This window comes from Sarcophilus harrisii, chromosome 1 (assembly GCF_902635505.1).
Source record: "Sarcophilus harrisii chromosome 1, mSarHar1.11, whole genome shotgun sequence".
NCBI classification, from domain to species: Eukaryota; Metazoa; Chordata; class Mammalia; order Dasyuromorphia; family Dasyuridae; genus Sarcophilus; species Sarcophilus harrisii.
Genome location: NC_045426.1, coordinates 628482272 through 628507323, shown reverse-complemented (window position 1 = coordinate 628507323; position 25052 = coordinate 628482272). Strand labels below are relative to the sequence as shown.

At 32.0% G+C, this 25052-nt stretch overlaps 1 pseudogene; it reads left to right on the top strand.

Moving 5' to 3' along the window:
• LOC100930677 overlaps nt 1-25052 on the top strand; it is a 65210-nt pseudogene that overhangs the window by 3894 nt on the left and 36264 nt on the right.

The window sequence follows — 25052 nt, the reverse complement described above, 5'->3', positions numbered from 1 at the left end:
CTGAGAATCTCAATTTGATGCCATTTTACTTCTCTGTTACTCAATTTTCTCTTCCCAAAATTAGGCAGGAAGAAAACATAACTGATCTCCCTCACAAGGTTGAAGCTGAGGACCAGATAGGCAAGTAGTGAAGAAAAACAGAATTCAGGTCTATGTCTATGATTTTCATGGGCTAGTTATCAAATTTTATGTACTTCCATTTGCTTATCTTAAAGTGAAGTGAGGTACTCTGTGGTTACAAAGTTTTCTTTCAGTTATATGACTCAATAGCATAAGTTTCATAAAGTACTGTATCACTGTAACAATCAAATTTGTGCTCTCATCTCTTTGTAGACATGGGAAATAAGAGCTATTCCATTTGTTTGATCTCAAAAATCAGGAAAGAAAATTATTTTTTTCATAATATCATCTAGAACAAATAATATAGCAATGGATATAAACAAATCATATATATTCAGCAATATTTTACTTATGTCCAACTCTCAGTAATTCCATTTGGGTTTTCTTTTCAACATGGGTTGTCATTTAATTTTCCAGCTCATTCTATAAAAACTGAGGCAAACAGGGGTAAGTAACCTTCCCAGAGACATTATTAAATGTCTAAGACTGGATTTGAAATTAAATCTTCTTGATTCCAGATCTGGTGCTCTATCCACTGTACCATCTAGCTGTCTATCTCCCAAATTTACTTATTGCAGTTACTTGTGCCTCTAATTTCAGGGGTCCTCAAACTTTTTAAATAGGGAGCCAGTTGATTGTCCCTCAGACTGTTGGAGGGCTGGACTATAGTAAAAACAAAAACTTTGTTTTGTGGGCCTTTAAATAAAGAAACTTCATAGACCTGGGTGAGGGGGATAATCGTCCTCAGCTGCTGCATCTGGCCTGCACTGCAGGCCGTAGTTTGAGGACCCCTGAAGAAATCAGAGTCAGTCTTTGTTACAAAGATAGATAACAAAGACTGATTTTGATTACCTGAATTGGTGGGTTTGGTGGGTTTACAATAAAAAAGATAAAATGAGTTACATTTCATTCTGTATGCAAACATTTTAGAAATCAGTTGTTGTCATGGGTATATTTGTAGTGTGCTTTCTAGAGCCCCCAAGATGGGGTGACAAAATGTACCATTGCTTTCTAGAGCTTCCATGCTGAGGTGCCAAAATATACCATCTGGACTAGCTCTCTGGAGGACCTCGGGACCAGTCCAAGTCCTTGGTCTTAGTGGAAGAGTGATGAAGGCAGAAAACTCACAAAGATGGTCAAAGATGGAGTCCGTTTATTTCAAGTCCTCTCAGCTCTTAAATACCTTAGTAGGATTACATCACAGCAGCACAATGAGCATGTGCTAACTGTAGAACCATTATATCACCATATCACCACAGCACACAACTCTATGGTAGCATTATATCACCATAGCACACTGAGCAAGTGCTAACTCTAAGGGAGCAGAACCAGATATTGTCAACAGGTTCCCTATGGACTGAAGAGTCTTATACCTTACCCAGAGTTCCCCCACCATCTGTGGCCCTCTACATATCTTCTGTTTTTCCATTAGAACCACAGAATAAATGAGCCTTTAAAGAGGAAGGTAGTAAAAATCTTTCCAAACATTGAATAAAAATATTTAGCTTTGAAAACGATATGCCTTCAGAACATGGAATGTCAGCCCATGAAAAAGAGATTATTACTTTTGGAATGGATCTCAGAAATCATGTACTATATCCAGTAAATCCAGTGATGTGAAAACATTTACTCAAGTTTTAGTAGAAACTTAGTGATAGAACCAAATTATAAGACTGTTTTACTAATTGTATGAAAAATTGGGAATATTTAAGGGGAAATAGAGATTTAATATGTACATAAGTGGTGATAAAAATGGTGTTGCATTCAAATCACACTATTAGTCAAGGTTATAACATGGAAAAGAGCGAAACTACTAGTCCTTTTCAGTTCCCTTATAGAATTAACCCCCAAATCTTATTATCATATATATAAATAGTAGGAAAAATGGACTCAATCTCTTTTAGGGATACCATTTTGTCTCCTACATGTCTCTCTTTTTTCATGGGTGAGAGTGTATCTTTTTCTGATTCAATATCTCCAAAAATGTGTTTAAAAGGAATAGGAGGAAAAAAGGAAAGAGAAACTCCTTCTTCCTTAATCCCCAGAGATGATTCCTTAATGGGACCTAATTCCTCATTTCTAACTCATTACTTATTTAGCTCATTGTTTGATTGACTTACTATTTTAAAAAGCAGGCTGATTCAGATTTGAAATAATTTTCTTATCCAATTACCAAATATTTTCAATGTGATGAAATCTTCCTTTCATTCAATGACTGAAATTCCTAACGCCCTTTGAAAATATTTGAGGACATTCCTAAACATTGTGATAGCTACAGAAACTTGTTTAATATTTAGTTTCTTTGGTCAATTGAATGACTGATTGAGGTGAGGGTAGAACACTGTAATTACATTTATTTTATAATTGTTTCAACTATAAAATGAATGAGATTTTTTCTACTTGAAGTCAAAGAGTTGAAGCAAAATTAATTTGTGGAAGTCATAGAAACACAGATTTTGATTCACTTTTGAGAACATCTTGTGTCATTTAAAGCTACATAAAAGTGAAATGATTTGCCTCAGAAGGTATTATTACTAATTACTTTTTTTGGTAAATATCAAAGAATCTCAATTATTTGCCAAAACTTTTTGAAATTGCTCGTTGGAATTTAATTATTTGAAAGCCTTCTCTAACAATTTTTCATACTTTAATTGTAATCCTAATTTATATAGGTGCCTCAAAAATCTATACCCTTCACCTTCCCCAACTTGTTCATAAGATATGTTTATGAATATTTCTGTGAGCATCCATCTCATTTGTTTGGGTCCATTCTCTGTGTCTCAATTTCATAGGTACCAATGCCCTATTTGGTTTATCATATCTTGTTTCTCACCATTCCAATTTCTTTTCCCTCCAACACTTATTTGGAAACATGCAACAGATAATTATTTTCATGAAAAGAATTTTATATTTCCAATAAGATGTAAAAATAGTTTTCAACATTCATTTTGTTAGATTTTAAGTTCTAAATTTTTCCTCATTCCTTCTCTACTAACCTTCTCCTCAAGACAAGAAAAATCTGATATGGGTTATACATGTATAATCATTTAAAACATTTTCACATTAGTTATGTTGTGAAAGATAAATCAGAACAAAAGGGAAAAAAAAACATGAGAAAGAAAAAACAAAGAAACAGGTAAAATAGTATGCTTCAATCTACATTCAGTTTCCATAGTTCTCTCTCTGATGTGCATGGTATTTTCCATCTCAAGTCTATTGGAACTGCCTTGGCTTACTACATTGCTGAGCAGAGCCAAGTCCATCACAATTGATCATCACTTAATCTTGCTATTGCTTTGTACAAGGTTCTCTTGGTTCAGTTCCCTTAACTCACCATCAATTCATGTAAATCCAAGCTTTTCTAAAATCAGCCTATTCAGCATTTTTTATAAAACAGTAATATTACATTACATTCCTATGCCATAATTTATTCAGTCTTTTACAAACTGATGGACATCCTTTCAATTTCCCATCCTTTGCCACCACAAAAAGAACTGCTGCAGACATTTATATATATATATATATATATATATATATATATATATATATATGGGTCCTTTTCACTTATTTATGATCTCTTTGAAATAAAGATCCAGTGGTTCTAATGCTGGAACAAAGGCTATGTAGGCATAGTTTTATAGCCCTTTAAGCATAAGATCTAAATTGCTCTCCATAATGGTTGGATCAGTTCACAGCCCCACAAACATACATTTGTGTCCCAGTTTTCCCATATGTCCTCCGACATTCATCATTATCTTTTCCTATCATCTTAGCCAAAGTGAGGCAGTACTTCAGAGTTGTTTTGAGTTGCTCTAATCAATAGTGATTTAGGATATTTTTTCAGATGAAAATAGTTTTAATTTCTTCAGCTAAAAATTACCTTTTGATCACTTATCAAACAGGGAATGACACATTCTTATAAATTTGAGTCCGTTTTATATATATATATATATATATATATATATTTTCTATATATATTCTATATTCTATATATTCTATATTTTTAGATATAATATTTTTTATCATATATTGGTTGTAAAAATGTTTTCCAGCTTTCTGCTTCCCTTCTAGTCAGGACTGATTTTTTTTTGTTTGTGCAAAATCTTTTTAATTTAATATAATCATAATGAACAATTTTGCATTTCATAATGTTCTCTAGTTCTTTGATTATAAATTTTTCCTTTTTTTCTAAGATCTGTTAGATAAACTATTCCTACTTCTCCTAATTTGCTTGTATTATAACACTTTATGGGTAAATCATGAAACCATTTTAACCTTTCCTTGATTTGTATGTGAGATGTCTACACATTCTTTCTGCTACACCCAGCAATTTTTGTCAAAGAGTGAGTTCTTATCCCAGACGATGGAATCTTTGGGTTTAACAAATAGCAGATTATTATAGTCATTGATTATTATGTCTTATGTAACTAACCTATTCCACTGATACACTATTCTGTTTTTTAGCAAGAACCAAATGGTTTTTGAGACTGCTGATCTATAATAGTTTTAGATTTGATATGGCTAGACCACCTTCCTTTGCATTTCTTTTTCATTTATTTTCTTGAAATTCTTTACCAAAAGATACTTCTGGATGAAATTTATTATTGTTTTTTCTAGTTCTTTAAGTAATTTTTTGGCAGTTTGATTGTTATAGCACTGAACAAGTAGACTGATTTAGATAGAATTGTCATTTTTGTTATCTTAGCTTATTTTACCCATAAGCAAATGATATTTTTCCTATTGTTTAGATCTGACTTTATTTCTGTGAAAAGCATTTTATAATGCTATTCATATAGTTACTGGCTTTCTCTTGGCAGGTAGAGTCCCAAAAACTTTTACATTGTCTACAATTATTTTAAAAGGAATTTGTCTTTTTATTTCTTGAATGCCAAAGATTTATGTGGGTTTATTTTAAATCCTGCAAATTTGCTGAAGTTGATAATTATATCAAGTGTTTTTTTTTTCACTTTAAAAAAGTAAACTTTGCTAAGATTTTCTAAGTATATCATCATATCATCTACAAAGAGTGATAGTTTTATTTCCTCATTCCTTATCCTAATCCTTTCAATTTATTTTTCTTCTCTTATTGGTAAAGCTAACTTTACGAATGCAATATTAAATAGTAATTATGATAGTGGGCAACCTTGTTTCACCTCTGATTTTATTGGTAATACTTCTAGTTTATCCCCTTTTCATATAATGCTTACATATTGCTTCAGATAGATGTTACTTATCATTTTAAGGAAAAATCAATTTATTCCTATAATCTCTAGAATTGTTATTATAAATGTATTGTGTTGTATTTTGTCTAAAGCTTTTTCTGCACCTATTGAGATACTCATATGATTTTTATTATTGAAGTGACCAATTATGTTGATAGTTTTCCTGATATTGAACCAGGCCTCCAATTCTGCTTTAAATCCCACTTAGTCATAGTATATAATCCTGATAAGTTGCTAATTGCTAATATTTTATTTAAGATTTTTGCATCGATATTCTTTATGGAAATTGATCTATAATTTTCTTTCTTAGTTTGGGCTCTTGCTGGATTATGTATCCATTACATACCTCTGTCATAAAAGGAATTTGGTAGTGGTTGTTAGGTGATGCAGTGGATAGAGTACCAGCCCAGAAGTCAGGAGGACCTGAGTTCAAATTTGATCTCAAGCACTTAACATTTCCAGGCTGTGTAACCCTGGCCAAGTCACTTAACTCCAATTTGTCTCAGAAAAAAAGGAAATTTAGTAGATACCTTTTTTGTCAATTTTCCCAAATAGTTTATGTTGTATTGCAATTAATTTTTCTTTAAATGTCTGGTAGAATTCACTTGTAAATCCATCTAGCCCTGAAGGTTTAAAAAAAAATATTCATTGATGACCAGGTCTGATGGACCTGGCCATCCTCAGCAACGAGATCAACCAAATCATTTCCAATGGAGCAATAATGAACTGAACCAGCTACGCCCAGAGAAAGAACTCTGAGAGAAGACTAAAACCATTACATTGAATTCCCAATCCCTATATCTATGCCCACCTGCATTTTTGATTTCCTTCACAAGCTAATTGTACAATATTTCAAAGTCTGATTCTTTTTGTACAGCAAAATAGCGTTTTGGTCATGTATACTTATTGTGTATCTAATTTATATTTTAATGTATTTAACATCTACTGGTCATCCTGCCATCTAGGGGAGGCGGTGGGGGGGCGGTAAGAGGTGAAAAATTGGAACAAGAGGTTTGGCAATTGTTAATGCTGTAAAGTTACCCATGCATATAACCTGTAAATAAAAGGCTATTAAATAAAAAATATTCATTGATAGCTTGTTTAATTTCTTTATTCTAAAATAACATCAAAATATTTCATTTTTTCTTCTGTTAATTTGGATAATTTATATTTTGAAAAAAAATCCATCCATTTTAATTAGACTGTCAGATTTCTTGGCATAGAGTTCAGCAAAATAGCTCCCAAAGTGGATAGCTCTTTGGACAAAATTCCAAATTGCTCTCTAAAATGGTTGGATCATTTCACAATGCCACCAATAGTGCATTAGTGTCCAAATTATCCCACATTCCCTCCAATAATCATCATTACCTTTTCTTGTTGTTTTAGCTAATCTGAGAGGTGTGAGATGATACCTCAGAGTTGTTTTAATGTGCATTTCTCTAATCAATAGTGATTTAAAGTATTTTTATATGAGTATATATAGCTTTAATTTCATAAACTGAAATTTGTCTGTTCATATAACTTGATGATTTATGAATTGGGGAATGATTTCCATTCTTACAAATTTGACACAGCTCTTTATATATTTTAGAAATGAGACCTTTATCAGAAACACTAGCTGTAAAGATTTTTCCCACCTTTGTACTTCCCTTTTAAATTTTGTTTCTGTTGGTTTTGTTTGTGCAAAACATTTAAATAATGTAATCCAAGTTGTCCATTTTGCCTTTCATAATGTTTTCTAGTTCTTCTTTGGTCATAAACTCCTCCTTTCTTTAAAGATCTGATAGATAAATTATCCCTTACTCTCCTAAATTGCCTATGGTACCACCCAAAATAATGTATCCCTTTTGACCTTATTTTGGAGGGGATGTGAAATATTGAGTTTCTGGCATATTATTTTCCAGTTTTCCTAATAATTTTTGTGAAACAGTGAGTTTTTTATTACAGAAATTGGAGTTTGGGGTTTTATCAAATACTACATTATTAAAGGCCTTGATTATTGTGTTGTGTATCTCATCTATTCCACTGATCCACCATTCTATTTCTTAGCCAGTACCAAAAGATTTTGATGAGTGCTGCTTTATAATATAATTTAGATCTGGTATTGCTAATTAACCATCATTTGTATTTTTTTTCATTAATTCCCTTGATGTTCTTGAGCTTTTGTTCCTCCAGATGAATTTTGTTATTATTTTTTTCTACAGCTATCAAATAATTTCTTGGCAGTTTGACTGGTATTGCACTGAAAAAGTAGATCACTTTAGGCAGAATTTTGATCTTTATTATATTAGCTCAGCCTATCCATGAGCAATTTTTATTTTTTCCAATTGTTTAGATGTGACTTTATTTGTATGAGAAGTGTTTTGTAATTGTGTTCATATAGATCATAGTTTTGTCTTCTTTGGTAGACATGCACGTACTTTATTTTGTCTACAGTTATCTTAAGTGGAATTTCTCTTTCTATCTTTTGCTGCTGGGTTTTTTCAGTAATATATTGAAATGTTGATTATTTGTGTGAATTTCTTTAATATCGTTAAATTTTGCTAAAGCTCTTAATTTTTTTCAATAGGGTTTTCAATAGTTTTCTAGGATTCTCTAATTATATCACCATATCATCTTCAAATGTGATACATTTAGTCTTTCATTGCCTATTGTAATTCTTTAAATTTATTTTTCCTTTGTTATTGTTAAAGCCAACATTTTTAATACTATGTTGAATAACAGTGGTCATAATGGACACCCTTGTTTTCCCCTGATCTTATTGGGAATGCATCCAGCTCCTCTCCATTACAAATATGTTTATTCTTGGTTTTATACAGATATTGTTTGTTATTTTAAGGAACGCTCTCTTTATCCCTATGCTTTCTAAGCTTTTAATAGGAATGGGTGGTGTATTTTGACAAAAGATTTTTCTGCATGTATTAAGATTATCATATGATTTCTGTTGGTTTTGTTACTGATATGGTTGATTATGACAATTGGTTTTTTTGATATTGAAGAAGCCCAGCATTCTTGGTATAAATCCCACTTTGTTATAATATCTTATCAGCAGAATAATCTGTAATCTTTTGCCTAATATTTCATTTAAAATATTTGCATCAATATTCATTATGGAGGGGACTTCCAGCCAAGATGGTGGAGAGTACACTTCGATAGCATAGTATAATTTTTTTTAAAAAAAGTTGATTGTACATAAAACTACAAACCTACTATGTTATTCCTTTCACATGTAAAACAAAATTAGCATGTAAATTTCTTTTTTTTTTTCTTCCTGAAAACATGGAAAGAAATGCATGAAATTCAGATTCCTTTTTTTAGGTTGATTTCTTCCATTAGATTGTAAGCTTCTCAAAGTCAGAGATTCACTTGCTTTTTTCATATCTGTATCTCTAATACTTAGCATTGTGCACAATCTGGAACACATTAGGTATCTAATAAATGTTTGTTGACTCATTAACTGATTGTCAGTGGTGGCAGATTTGGTTTTTTTTTTCCTCTTAGGAGTTTACAGAAGAAATTTAGAATGTAAGATTTTTTCCTAGTGTTAATAAATTTATCTGTCTAATATAGTTATATATATTATACATATACACTTTTTAAGACATAGCATAATGATATGGCAGAAAGATATTGGATTTGAAACCATAAGCCATTGATTCTAAGTCCAGCTCTTTCATTTACCAGTAGGGTATGATTTTGGCAAATCTCTTCAGTTTTTTCTTCTACAGATTGGGGCTATATTCTCTATGTAATTCATCAGTGTGGTGCCAGGATAACATTAGGAAATGGTTGCGAGTATCTTGTAAGCTAGAAAGGTGCATATAAATTTTAAATATGTATATGTTTTTATAGACAAATATATACATGTCACAGACCTATATACAAATCTATAAAATGTATTCATTTGATTTGACCAGAAAGACATATGCCATATAATATACATGTACCTATGCATATATTTTTATATGGGAAATTATCATATAAGATATTAGGCTGTACATTTGGAAGCATGAAAATATGATTTGAATGTTGGCTCTGTCATTTAGTAACCTTGTAATATGAGGTGAATTCATAATTTTGATTTAATTATTTCAGAATGATTCCTCATTTGTAAAATGGGGATAAAAATACTTTAAAGATCTATTGTATAGATTTGTATTGAAGATGAAATGAAACAAACCACATCAAGAATGTTTCAAACTTTAAAGCACTACAGTGAAGCCAATCTATTATTATTCAAATTTTCAAATTTCTATTCATATCATTAGGATGGTTAGATTGCAGGGTAGCTATAAAAGGTCTATTTCTTGTAAAGTTGTCTAAAAATGATCATAGTTTCTTGAGTCTCAGGCCTAAATTATTCTATAGCCAGAGGATGCTAACTCTTCCTCCTAAGAGTCATGGGGAGTTCAAAAAGAATGATGAAATGGAGTTGATTTGGGTCATTGCCTGAAATAAGCATGTTTCTTCTTAGAACTGATCTAAGACATTGTAGAATTAGCAGCAGATGTCAGCATGCCTTTTGCATTCTGCAATAAAGATGACAGGATGAAAAGAAATATAATTGAAGATGACAAAAACATGCTTAAAAAAGAAAAAAAAGGAAAGAAGGGAGGAAGGAATGCAGGAAGGAAGGAAGGAATGTAGGAAGAAATGTAAAGGAAAGGGAAAGGAATAGGAAGGGAAGGGAAGAAAAGGGAAGGGAAGGGAAGGGAAAGAAAGGAAAGGAGAAGAGAGGACAGGAGAGGAGAGGAGAGGAGAGGAAAGGGAAAGAAGGAAGAGAGGGAGAAAGGAAGTGAAGGTGGAATGAAGTGAGCACACTTTACAAATATTATCTCATTTGAACTTCTTATATAGGTGATTATTGCCATTTTATAGTAAAAAAAAAAAAAAAAAAAAAACTGAGGTAAATAGACTTCTCCAAAGTCATACAGCTAATATATGTCTGAAACCAGATTTGAATTAGATCTTCCTGAATTCAGGCCCAGATCTCTATCTATTGTGTCACCTAGATGGATAGATACATAAGGAGGAAGCCATGTTCCAGGTATAGGACTAAGTTCTAGAGATTAAGGTGCAAGCGCCTAAGATCTTAAAGATGTTCCATTCTAATGGGAGAAAACAGCACATAATGGGTAGCTAGGAAGGATTGAAATGTGGGTATTAGACAAGTCATGTAAAATGACTAATAAAATAGTCTGGAAGTCCAGGAAGTAGCTACATGATGCAGTTGATAGAGCCCTCAGCCTAAACTCAGGAAAACCTGAGTTCAAATCCAGTCTCAATCACATATTAACGGAATGACTAATTTATGCTTGTCTTAATATACTAGAGAAGGAAATGGCAAAAGACTACAGTGTCTTTGCTAAGAAAATTCCATGGACAGACAGTATGATCCAAAGGGTCACAAAAGGAATAAAGACTTGAATGTTCAAAAAAAGCCTACAACATAAAACAACATAAAAGATTTAGTTGTCTTCAAGAAAGTCAGGAATATAAGAGGGAGAATAGATGCAGAGGGAAAACATTGTTGACCAACCAAAGGAACCACCGTAAAGCTACTGAGTTAAATAGTATGTCATGTACTAGGAACAGGAAGAGGACCCATATAGGTTATTCATAGAATAGATAGATTTGAATCAAGTGTAAGAATTGTGGGAAAATAAGAAAAGAATTAGCAAAAAAATAGCAAAAGGATTTTTAACACTAGGGATCATCTTCATTGAACTGGAATATAATAGGGAGCCATACTTTGAGTTTCCTTTTTGGCAGAATTATCACATATTAAGTTTTTTAAAAATCACATTGTGCTTGAGTTAGATATTTATTAATAATATTAATATTATAACAATTCAAAAATACCAATTAGTAGGTTAGGCAAGAGTCCAATGAAAAAATGATTAATGGCTGAAATTGTTGTTTGTAAAAGTGGAAAGAAGGGGTTAAATAAAAGATGGGGTGTGAAATTAGAAACAACTTAAAATTTTAGGTAGCTTTGATAAGAAGAGGGCAGCTAGGTGGTTCAGTGTATAGACAACTGTGGCTGGAGTTAGGAAGATCTTAGTTCAAATACATCTTTAGATGATTACTACTAGTGTGATCCTGAAAAAGTCACTTAACTCTGTTTACCTCAATTTCTTCAAAAGTAAAATGAGGTAGGGAAGGAAATAGCAGATCATTTCAGTATCTTTGTCAAGAAAATCTCAAATGGGGTAATGGAATTAGACACAACTGAAATATAATAACAATATTAACAATAATAATAATAATTGATAGGAAGCTATGTTTTCTTTTTTCCCCTAATATTGAGCAGAAATTTCTTTCTCTGAAACCTTCATTCATTGTTAGTATAACTGTCTTCCAAAATCAAGCAACACAAATCTAATTTCTCATCCACAAACACCTTTCAATATATTTGAAAACTATTAACTCACCACTAAGCAAGATTTGTGAAGACTTTCTACTCTAAGTTTGGGCTGGGGTTCCTTCAGTGAGTATTTGTCAAGCATGGTATCTGGGTCCATCACCCTATGCTGCTCTGTTCTAAGTCATCATTGATGTTATTTCTAAAATGTGGTATCCATAAAAATTCAATTTTGAAGTAAGCAGAAAAATAGAGAGAAGTCTTATGAACTCTAAGTACCAAGATTAACTTTCTAAATCAGGCCACACTTTATGATTTCTTTCTGCAGCCTACTTAACTAGAAATCGGATTTAGTCTTACTTTTTAGATAAACAGTGAATTTCAGTCTCTGAGATAATTATAAACCAGTCACACTTCCACAAAGACATGATTAACTTATTCAAATATATAACAAGTGATTATATTCTAAGAGCAATTCAGCTAATTACATTGCATTAAAAAATTAGAAATAAATTAATTCCAAAAGCAAAGTATATACTCAAGTTTTTGATGTAACAGCTTGGGCATAAATATTTAATACATAAGAAATCTTTGATGGGGAGTATTTGGCAAACATTCACTGGAGAAAAATCAACAAATTATGTGATAATTGCAAATGTAAAGCTTGGGTAAAGAGTTTCTGGAAATTGAACTTAGAATTTCCAATGTTTAGGACATTCCTAGATTGAGTCTTGGGAGAATTTTTTTTTCTGCTGCTATTCTTTGTAATAAATTGATAAAGACCTACCATTAAGGTAGTCTTTGCCCTTTCACAGATAAGAATAGTGTTTTGTAAAAGGATGATAATGCACCAGTATCTTTTAAGGCTTCTTACTATGATCACATGTTTAAGACTTCCTTTCTTTTAATTAATTGTATCCTTAATATTTAGTACAGTGTCTAGAACATATTAGGTACTTAATGTTTATTCTATTGGATTTATAGATATAGAAGATATGTTAAAAAGCTACACAGTCCAGTGATATCCTATACTGATCACAGCAAAAAAAACTTATACATATATCAATATTGTTGTGAATCTCATCAGATATATAATTATTATGTCTATAATCAGGTTTGAGGAAAAGGGAACCTGAGTTATGGTCCTTTAGCCATGCATATTTTTCTCCTTACTATTAATTTTTTTTGTCAGATAAGTATCCTTATATAAGCATTTCTTCTGTATTCTGAAAATAAGTATCATGAGATATAAGATAAAATAATAATTCTTTTCATTTGTTTGCTAGCTTTCAATTCTTGGCCAACGGCAGAGTTCATGGCCAAAAACAAAATGATTTTCACAAAGGAAAAAAAAGTATTATATCTCTATCTCTATTCTGATTGTTTCCCCACTTCAAAACACACACACACACACACACACACACACTAACAATACCCTATTTATTTCCACTTAAATAAATATTACATAAAGGCAAAGGAAATATAAAACAAAGAAAGCAAATATATTTTCCAAAAGTAGAGTGGGATAAAGGAGAAGCAGTATTACTTTCTTAGGGTTTGTATTATAGCACTTTTAGAAATACTCCATCTCTCCTGAACTCTCTGCTCTTGATTTGCCCAAACATATTTGCGTGCAAAATGCTACCTCTTTTCTTTTTTGTTAGTTGCTTCTTGTAATTCATTTTCTTATTTCAAATCATTTCTTCTTCTTCAGGTCCATTCATGTTCTACTCATTCACATCAAAAACTGGGTTGATTTTTGAGTCTATCTCTAAGGTTCAGTGAGCCTAATTTTAAAGTTTAAATTCAGTCATGGTTCATTATTCTTCACTCACTATCTTTGCTATTGATTCAAAGGACAAATATACAGTTTCCAAAGTTATCTCTTCATGGTGATGCATCTTTCGTAGTTATTTAATACTTTTGTTTTTTTAAGAATAGGTTTGACTAGATTGTTCTCTGGAGGATTTTCTACTTTGTTGCTAAAATTCTGCAACTCAGAATGTTCTTAGTTTGGGGAATGGGAAATGGGAACATTAGGGAAAAACAATCCCTAATACCACATTTATGTAAGAAAAGTTATGCTTAAGGCACAAGATATATTAAAAAAAATCTCTAGATGATGCTATTTTGAGCAAATCTTAAATTTAACTCATTCAGAAATAATGCTATCATGCAACAAACTTCAAAATTAAAGAAAGAATATTACCAGTAATCGGGAAGAAATTCTTCACCTAGTCACAACAGTAATCATGAAAGGCTTAGAACTTTACAAAAATACTTGGAAAAAGTGCCCAGGGTACCAGAATATAAAATATACAAGAAAAAATACATTAGTGTTATCCATAAATATTATGTCTTGACAAAATAAGCAAAAATTTTCTGATAAAAAAGTATTATTGATTAAGTTGTAGGATACAATTTTTAGAAAGTGATGAAAATAATTTACCCACTTTAAATAGTAAAAGGGGAAGTGAAGATGATATCTGACATGGAAATTTATGAAAATAAAAAGGATGTTTGTAGTATGAAAATTAAGTTGATTAATTAATGTTTGTCTTATAAGGAGGAAATAAAACTATTGTTTAGTTTACTTTCTGTTTGCATGGAAAGAACAAAAGATAAATAACATGTGAAAAAGCTGTAGGAACAAATTGCATCAGTTTTTTCTTTTCATTTTTTTATTTAATACTTTATTTTCTCCCAGTTACATGTAAAATAATTTTAAACACTTTTTTTAAACTTTGAGTTCCACTAGAAACTGAATGGATGATTATTGGGTGGGTAATGGCTGAATAAGTTATGTTAAATGAATGTAGTAGAATACAATTTTTCTACAAGAAATGATGCAGCTTAAACTTGAAACTGAGTTATGTGTTGTCAGTCATTTATTAAATACATACAGAATACCACTAGTTTGGATGTTATCACAAAAAAAGATTAGAAGCAGGAGATATGTCAAGTTTAGGAACTTTTAAATTTATTTGGCACACAATCTAGAAGCTTTTATACTTCCTTTCTCAAATGCTTTTAAACCAGGGTATATAAACTTAATTTATTTTTTGATATGATCAATTTTATTTCAATCTATATATTTTACTTTATTTAAAAAGTATTATTCTGTATATTCAGAGGTTTTAGCAGACTGCTAAAAGGAATCTTGAGGAAAAAGAGAAATTAAGAATACATATTCTAAACAGTAGGGGTGATGAACACTTAACAGGCACATAAATTCAGATTGTCCAGTCTGTCATTCTGAAGAGGTTGGTGATGTAGAAATAATCCAATGCTCTACTCTGTGCTGAATGGTAATGAGAAGGAGAAAAATAAAAATAATGTACATTTCACTTAAAGTCAACCCTATGATAAGAGGACTAAGCTAAATTTCTAATAGAAATCATTAATAACTCCTCATTTCTCCACTGAAGAACATTTCTCCAGGGAATTCTTCAATTTTCAGGATGGCTTGGCAATTCTCTGGATGATGAGTTTTTGTTCTACTGGGTGAGTTTATCTACCCCCAGAAGATTTATAGTATAGGAAGACTTAAGCACTTTAGTTCCTTAGTTTAATACAATAAACTAAGAGACTATTGAGCCTTTAATGGTCATTTCCCCCTAGGATCCTGATTTTTTTTTCTGAGAAATAGTTAAACAGACCATAGTCCAAATCAAATTTCTGAAATTTATTTGCTAAATGACAATGAACAATTCATTTTAACTTCACTGAACCTGAGGTTTTACATTTGTAAAATAGTTATAACTGAAAAAATAAACTACCTCACCAGGGTTGTTGTAATTTTTAAATGATATCATATTTATAAAATACACTGAAAATCTTTAAATATTATCTAAATATTAGTTTGTAACTGCAATGTGAGAAGATTGGACAAGAAAACATTCAACATCAATTCTGGCTTTAAAATGTATGAATTATAACCTGATAACCTTAGTTTGGGCATTGTGCATACACACATACACATACACCTACAAACACACACACACACACTCTATCTAGATTAATCAGAAAATGTTGACCATCAAAAGTGTCAACACAGAATACTATCAGCTATAATCTTCCAATACTCTTATAATCCAGATGCTTAAAAGAAAACGAATGTAAAAATAATTGATATAAATGACTATGAAGTGAATTCCTACTTTCTTAAACAAGATAATAAACATTACTTTCAAAAAATTCAAATTCATCATTGTGAATAACAAACATTGTTTCATGCTGTTTTACATTGATATTACCTTTGCAATATTCTTTTGTACATTTCTTTTTTTCTCTTACTGATACTATCCTGGGATAGGCACTCATTATCAACTATATGGTCTATTTTAAAGATTCATAGCTATTATCCTACTTTAAAATTTCTCTTCTTCCTTATTATTGAATTATACTTCTATTAGGAGGAGATCCATACTCTCCTCTATTAATCATCAAAAACTAGATAGCTCCATTAAATAAATTAATCAATAAAAAAATGTAAAACGGTGGAGTCAAGGTGGAGTAGGCAGTAATTTTTCTGAGCTCTCCTAAATTCCCCTGCAAACAATTTTTAAATAATGGCTCAAAACTTACAAAAAGATGGAATGAAACAATCCAAGTCACTTTTAGAAGGTTGGCACAAAGGTCTATCTTACAAAGATGAGAATGTAACACAGTCCAGCTCAGGGGAACAGAAGCAGGTCTTGGAATAGAAAAGTAACAGCAAAGCCTGACCTAGCACAAATGTTGACACTGGAATACAGGACTCTGTTATGTTGTACATATGCATACCCAGGTCACAAACCCAAGAAGTCTCAGGAAGAGGAGGAGCACTAGCATACTACAGCATATGGCCACAGGGAAAAATAGATATTAGTTACCAGACCAGGGTAATAAAGAGTGCTGTGGTCACTCACAGACCAGATCATAACATGCTGGAAGAATGAAAACTTAGACATGCTTAGAATTAGTTCTAAAAATAAGAGCATGAAAAACCTGAAGCTTGTAATAATGTCTCATCTTCAGGAAAAAAGTCCAACTTTAGCATAAAATTAAAAGGCAATGAACAAAACAAAGAAATAAACAAAAAAGAAGCTGACCATAGAAAGGTACTATGGTGACAGGGAATATCAAAACATAAACTCAGAAAAAAAATATCAATGTCAAAGAGCCTACATATGAAGCTTCAAAGGAAAAAAAAATGAATTAATGTTAGCTGCAAAAAGAACTTCTAGAAGAGCTCAAAAGGGATTTAAAAAAAAATCAAATAAGAGGAACAGAGAAAATTGAGAATAGAATCAAGAGTGATTTAAGAGAATCACACACACATACAGAAAGTCAACAACTTGGTAAGGGAAGCATGAGAAAAGATGCTCAAAAGTTCACTGAAGAAAGCAATTTCCTAAAAAGTAGAATTGGCAGAATGGAAAAAGGAGGTACAAAAGTTCATTGAGTAAAATATTTTCTTAAAAATTAGAATGAGACAAGAATATCTAATGACTACATGAGAAACCAAGAAGCAATAAAACAAAATCAAAATAAAAATATAATTGGGTATGAAATCCCTAATTGATTTGAGAGAATAATGTATTTGGATCATTGGATAAAAACAGATGAATTCACAGAGGAGATATTTTCTCAGTAGCTGAAATAATGAAAAACATCTTTGTATTAATATTAAAAATAATAATCTAGCAAGCTAAATCAAAGCCAATCACTTGAGTGGTGGTTGAATCTAGTTGTAGGTGTGAAAGACTTCTAAGGATATGAAGTTAAGTTTCTTTCTCCATCCTCTAGCTCTGCCCTCCCAATTTACCAGGGAATGCAAGATTAACAATTTTGAAAACTTTATAAAGTCCAACTATCCAGGCAAACTAGATATTGTAAAGAAATGCAGTTTAAGAATTGTAGCCTCTTTGGAAGAGAATATAGGCTATGTATTCTATAATGAAACCAGTGTGTGGAATCCTGCTGAGAGCGTCATTTAAGAGAAACTTCATGAGGTTCGTGAAGGGAGCTGTGAAATACTTTTGTGCCCCATTTTCTCTAAATGTATCTTCTACTTTGTTTGTAGCCCACCTTTTTGTATGTAACTGGAGAATATAAGCTTAAATTGTTAAATCTGTTTTAGATCTTGTTCTGGTTAGTATGAACCCTTTTGAAAGCTAATTTATTGTTATAATCAATGGAACGCACATTCAGTGATGACTTGTGATTGATAGTACAGACAGTTAAGGTCTAATAGTTATTTTTAAAAACTTGAATTTTTAAACGGGTCTGAGAGAATAATAATTTGAATATGCAATAATTTGTGTGTGTGTATATAACTTGAGTACAACTCAAATTTCACATTTGCTTCTGCACAATATAGTCTAAGAAAAACTGTGAGAATGCAGAAAATTGCATTGTCACAATATCTTGCAGGCAGTAAAACATCTAATGCCCACTTTCTAAATAAATTTCAGATATATTTTTAAAAATTAAGAGCCATATTTAATTTATTCTTTCTGATTCAGTAAATATTGTGGAAGCAGATTTGGTTTTCACTCACATTCCCCACCTTTATTCTTCTGCTCACCTCTGCTCTTTTACAACTTTCCCTTTGTCTATAGTCATCAACTTTGACAGCCTAGATTCTTTAGGAACTAGGGTCAGCCCTCAAATGTTACCTTTATCTAGTCTATAAATTTTTATGGATTTCTTAACTACTTAACATATATAAAACAGTGTTGCTGTTTTAATTGGGTTCTTATCTATTTTTTTAGTGTGGCATCAATGAAGTTTTTGAGTTCTCTATCCCTAATCCCATTTTCCCATAAACCCTATGTTTCTTTCTAATTGTACAGTTTTGAACAGATGTGTGATTTTGTTATAGCAAAAAGGATCACATCAGAAATTTTATCCATCCTCAGTTATCCCCATATACTTATGGAGTAATAGTCATTCACCTGTAGGAGCCCAGATGGAAATGTGAATAGAATTGGATAGAGACATCAGAGTAGATACTAAACTCTTAGCAAACTTTGCTTATATTTATTAATAAAACTCACTCCTAAAACCTAAAATGTTTTAATTGTTCTTTATTGACAACTGAGCATTAGAGCCCTCCTCTGTTAGTGACTTAGTAGAAATTTTTTTTTGTTTTTTTTCGGTTGTTTTCAGTCATATCCAACTCTGTGATCCTATTTGTTTTTGAGAGGTTTTTTGGGTTTTTTTTTTTTTTTTGGTTTATTTTGTTTTGTTTTAAGTTTGGTGTTTTTTTGTTGTTGTTATTTTTTTTTGGCAAAGTTACTGGAGTTGTTTTCCTTTTCTCTCTTCAGTCATTTTACATATGAGGAAATGAGGCAAACAAGTTTAAGTGACTTACTCAGGGTAACACAGATAGTAGATATCTGAGACAGATTTTAATTCAAGAAGATAAATATTCCTGACTCCAGGCCTGGGACTACATCTACATGGCAATCTAGCTGATACATATATCAGTACTATCTCGCTGTATTTTTTTCCATCTAGTGTATGTTATAGCAAATAAGCTGTTAAACAATCATTATAATGCAATCTACCATTTAACATATGTACTTTTTTGTGTGGTATCTACTCTACATGAAAAATATATTTATATATATATATATATATTATGGAATATTAGAATTTTGGAGCAGGAAAGCCTGTTAGAAATCATATAATCCAGACATCTACAATTATAGAAGTAGATGACATAGATTAATATTATTTCCCCAATTACCCAAAGGTCTCATAGCTGCTATCATCTAGTAAAAAATCCTGAGATACTAGATTCTATTTCAGATTCTATTGATGCTTCTGCTTATCTTGGTCATTTTTGGCAAGCTGTTCAATATTTATGCATCAGTTTCTTCATTTTTTAACAGTATAATGCTTAATAAACCCCAACCTAATAAAGATAATATGCCAAATCATTAATTATCTTTTTATTAAGCATTCTAGGATTTTGGTCAAGATCTTTGGTCCATCATTTTTAGCTTCTATTCAATTATCTTTTTTGAAAATTGGTCCAAGCATTGATGCACTATTGGTGGAGTTGTGGAAGAATCCAACCATTCTGGAGAGCAATCTGGAATTATGACCCAAAAGTTATCAAAATGTGTATACCCTTTGATCCAGCAGTGCTACTACTGGGCTTCTATCCCAAAAAGATCTTAAAGGAGGGAAAGGGACCTGTGTGTGCAAGAATGTTTGTGGCAGCCCTGTTTGTTGTGGCCAGAAACTGGAAAATGAATGGATGCCCATCCATTGGAGAATGGTTGGATAAATTGTGGTATATGAATGTTATGGAATATTATTGTTCTGTAAGAAATGACCAGCAGGATGAATACAGAGAAGCTTAGAGAGACTTACATGTACTGATGCTGAGTGAAATGAGCAGAACCAGGAGATCATTATATACCTCAACAACAATACTGTATGAGGATGTATTCTGGATGTGGATTTCTTCGACAAAGAGATCTAACTCAGTTTCAACTGATCAATGATGGACAGAAGCAGCTACACCCAAAGAAAGAACACTAGGAAATGAGTGCAAACTGTTTGCATTTTTGTTTTTCTTCCCGGGTTATTTTTACCTTCTGAATCCAATTCTTCCTGTGCAACAAGAGAACTGTTCGGTTCTGTACACATATATTGTACCTAAGATATACTGTGACCTATTTAACATGTATAGAACTGCTTGCCATCTGGGGGAGGGGGTGGAGGGAGGGAGGGGAAAAGTCGGAACAGAAGTGAGTGCAAAGGATAATGTTGTAAAAAATTACCCCACATAGGTTCTATCAATAAAAAGTTATAATTATTAAAATAAATAAATAAATAAATATTTTTTTATTTATTTCAAAAAAAAAAAAGAAAGAAAGAAAGAAAGAAAACTGGTCCAACTATTTGTTTCTAATTTTGTGGAACATTTTTTCTTAATGATCTGCTAAACTCTTTTAGAAATCATTGGAAGTTTTGCAAATTTCATTGTTGTGAAAAACCACCGATGTGGGAACTACCTGTTCTAACTTAGATCATGACTTATAAGTTTTAGGATATAGGATAACATAGGATATAGGATATAGGATAACAGGAAATTCCATGGAAATTAAGTGACTTGCTCAAATTCGAAAATCCTAATAATTCCAAAGTTGGGATTAAAACCCATATTTTCCTTATTCTGTTACCTCTATATCAATTATTAGTATTAGTGTTCATATGATGATGTACGTTTCACAAAGAAAAGAAATTCACATCTTTTATCTCATTTGATCTTTACAACAATCCAATGAGGTAATTTGTGAAAGGTTTATCAATCCTTTTTATAGATGAAGAAGTTGAAAATAAAAGAAAAAAATTGATTTAGTTGAAAATCACAAATCCTGATGGGAAAAATAAAAAAAGGCAATGATAGGGCTCACACTAAAACTCAAAGTTTTCCTGAATCTGAATCTTTGAACATATCATTACCACTGTAGTTGCTGCTGTTTCTATTGATACTACAACATTTTAATATTCCCTATAGACACTTCTCATTGGAATATTTAAGCTACTCACCTTTCAAACTCATTCCCAAACATATTTTTGATTGTTGTCAGTTAATCAAAAACACTTATTTAATCACTTACAGATATATAGGTGGATGGCTCTGTAAATAAAGTTTTAGGCCTGGAATTGGGGAGAGGTAAGTTCAAATCAAGCCTTATATGCTTAATAATTATGTGATTCTGGGAAAATATTTAACTTCTGTTTATCTTAATACACTGGAGAAAGAAATGATAAATCATTACAGTATCTTTTCCAAGAAAATCCCATGGCCGTATTGGTATGGTATGGTTTATTTCTTCAGGAAATTTCAGACATGACTGAAGAACTAAAGAAAAACAATAATGTGCCAGGCCTCATGGTAGGTGAGTGCTTCAATTAATCAGTCAACAAGAATTAATTATTAGGAGGTGATCAGTAAACAGAGCATTGGGCCTAAAATCAGAAAAACTGAATTTGAAATCCAGACTCAAATATGTACTAGCTGTGTTACTAACATAACTTTTGCCTCAATTTCCTAATCTATAAAATGGAGATAAGAATTTCCCCTACCTCTTCAGATTGTTGAGAAGATTAAAATTACATAATATTTGTAAAGTGATTTATAAGTCTTGGGGTTTGCTATAAATATTATTAGTTTTTGGAAGGAAATATGTTACATACTGGATTGAAAAGGGAAAAAAAATGGAAAAGTCCTTGCCTTCAGTTTAATATTGTGCATGAGCACAAAGTCACATAGCTTCTAATCCTAGCCAGTCCCTGATCTCTCACCATGTTTTATCCTGTTCATCTTTTTCCCATGCTTCCCTATTGTAGAGGGCTGAAACTCTGAATTAGACAAGAGAGCACTTAAAGTTACATATTCAATGTGAGAAAATGGCTCTATTAGCATATATTTGAATGATGGCTCTCCTCACCATTGGGGCTTGCTGAATGTTTTGGTAGTAAGATAATTGTAGGACTGGAGGGAGGAGGGATAGAAATGAGAGGCACTTGGTAGTGGGACAAGGAGGAGAGGGGATGGAGACTCCAGTCTCCAGAATCCAGGATATATCTTTGGCAAGTTGTATGGCAGCTTGTCTTCTTCACTTCTCCTCCTGAAGACTAAGGACTTTGATTTATCCTGACTCTGGCTGACTCTGGAGCCCTTCAGGGAGCTAGCCTGTACTTTACACCCTCCCATATCTGAACTGTTCTCCAGAGATAACCCACTCATCGATGAACTCTTCTCATTCACTTACTATCCTTGCTATCTCCCTGTTATACTACTGCTATACACATTTCACTCTGATTTTATTCAATTTTTCTCTTGCTCTGGGCACAATAATTACATCATCACTACTGTTGCTCCTGGAAATGATTTCAATTGACAGTCCTATGGCTCAACTCAATATTCCTGTGATTTCCCAAACTAAAACTGTTTTCTATATCCACATATTTCCTATTTTTATCCCCAACATTAGAAAGTATGTTTCTTGAAGTCAATGATTTATTTTATTTTGCATTAGCCCATTGCCTTGGAAATAGTAAACACATATTCAATGGTTTTTCATTCATTCATTCCAATTTGTCTCACTATCAATCCAGCCACAACCCAAATTAGAAGAGAAAAAAAACAGATTCAATACTCTACATGGGGTGAGGAAGGCCATCCTCTAGTGTATTGCATGACTGAACACCAATGACTGAATGAATGAATATAAGCCATGTATTGGGTGTTTATTGTGTGTCTAGTATTGTTATAAGATTTTCAATACAAATCAACATAAACAAAATTGTCCTTGACTTCAAGGAATTTAAATTCTAAAAGGGGAAGACAACACAGAGTTGGAAGGGAGAAAGTAAACTACAAGCACAAGTATAGGAAATGATGATGATTATGAAGGATCATAATAGAAATTGGGCCTGATAAGAAGAGGTAAAGTCATACCAACAAGAACCCAAAGTGCTATGAAATCTTCAAATACTTCTTCTCAAAAAATAAAATGAAATATAAGCTATGAAACAGCAAATATTTTATTTTCCTTTTTCCCTACCTTATTAGAATGAAATGTATTCTATCAATTCTTTTATTCACTGCTAATCTCTGCCAGCTGTTTCTAATTGCTCTATAATTACAGGTGTAGCAGCTCAGAATCATATTGTGCACCCCAGTAAACCAAAGAAATCTTTACTCTCTGCTCAAGCCTCTGTTCCCTATTTTCAATTTATTTCTGTTCAATAAATATTTTTAAGCCTACTGTGACTGGAGAAACAACTTCAATGCTAGGATCATGGTACCCAGTGTCTCATAAGAGTATAAGACTCATAGCCAGATGTCTGCAGTACAAGTTAAATGTAAAATTCCTATTCCAATGCCTTGTTGTGACATGAAGGCAATCCCAACATTACTTGAAGGCTCTGAGAGCAGAATATGCTGGGTTCTATGAAACTAAAAAGAACTCAGGGAGAAACTGTCAGTTTATAGTCCAAGGTTCACTCTGTATGGAGAGCCTCTTTAACAAGTTAATCAAATGATAATTCAGTTTTGGGCCATAATAATACTTGAATTCTAAGTGTTATTGATTTTGATAAAATCATTGATTCTGAGTGTTGAGGTAAAGAAATATATAAGAAATATTTGATAAATCAACAGTTAAAAAACAAACAAATATTAAGAGCCTTCTATGTGGTAAATCCTATAAACATAATAAAAAAGACTAAAATACTTCCTTCTCTAAAGGGAAATAAGGAATTAGAAAAGCAATTCTATAATGAATGCTACGTGTGAGACACTATAGTAAGCATTTTAAATAATTTTTTTCTCATTAGATTCTCATAACAACCTTATGAAGTAGGTGCAATTATTATTCTCTTTTTCCACTTGAAGAAACTGAGGCAAACAGAGGTTAGGTCACTTGCTTAGAATAATACAGCAAGGAAGTGTCTGGGGATGATTTTGAATTTAGGTTTTTCTGACAAGGCACCCTGCTTTTGGTCTAGGAACGTCTGTGAGTAAACTCAGAAAAATGTAAAGCAATTGAATGTGTGTGTGTGTGTTTGTGTGTGTTTGTTTGTGTGTACAGAGAGAGGTAGTAGGACCAGAAGAAACTTCATGTAGAAGGTATTGTTTAAGATAAATATTGAAGGAAAAGAGAACTTCTCTCAGGTACAGAAGAAGAAGAACCTGCTGCAAAGATATAGAAATGGGATGTCATATAGAAGCAATAGAAAAGAGAATTAATGAGAGTGTACAGTTCTGGAAAGGGAGTAATGTACTAAGACTCTGAAAAATAGGCAAAATTCAAGAAAGACAATTATAATTTATCCTAAAGACAATAAGGAACTACTAGAGGTCAGTGACTTTGGGAATAATATAGTCAAAATGGATGCTAATGGAAAAATAAACATTTGATAGTTATATGAATTATGGAAAAGACAGAAGAGAGAAGAGACAGAGGCAAATTGCAATAGTCAAGGCAAATTGGAGATGTGAAATATTTCTACTAGGTCACCGATTATATGAATAGAGAAAATTAAGCAGATGCAAGAATTTTAGAGGTAGTCAAAGTAAGAGTATATAATTGATTGTATGGGTGGGGGTAAGAAAGAATGAGAAGTCAATTATTACTGAGAAAATGATTTTGGTATATTGGAAGAATGATACACAATGATTGGCACACAATGGATGCTTAAATGCTCATATAATTTGCAAAAGAAATACAGAACTAAGAAAAGTAATGAGTTTTGTGGGGAAGATAATGATATCTATTTTGAACATGGCTACATGTGAGCTGTTCATTCAGGAGGTCTTTTAGTTTGAA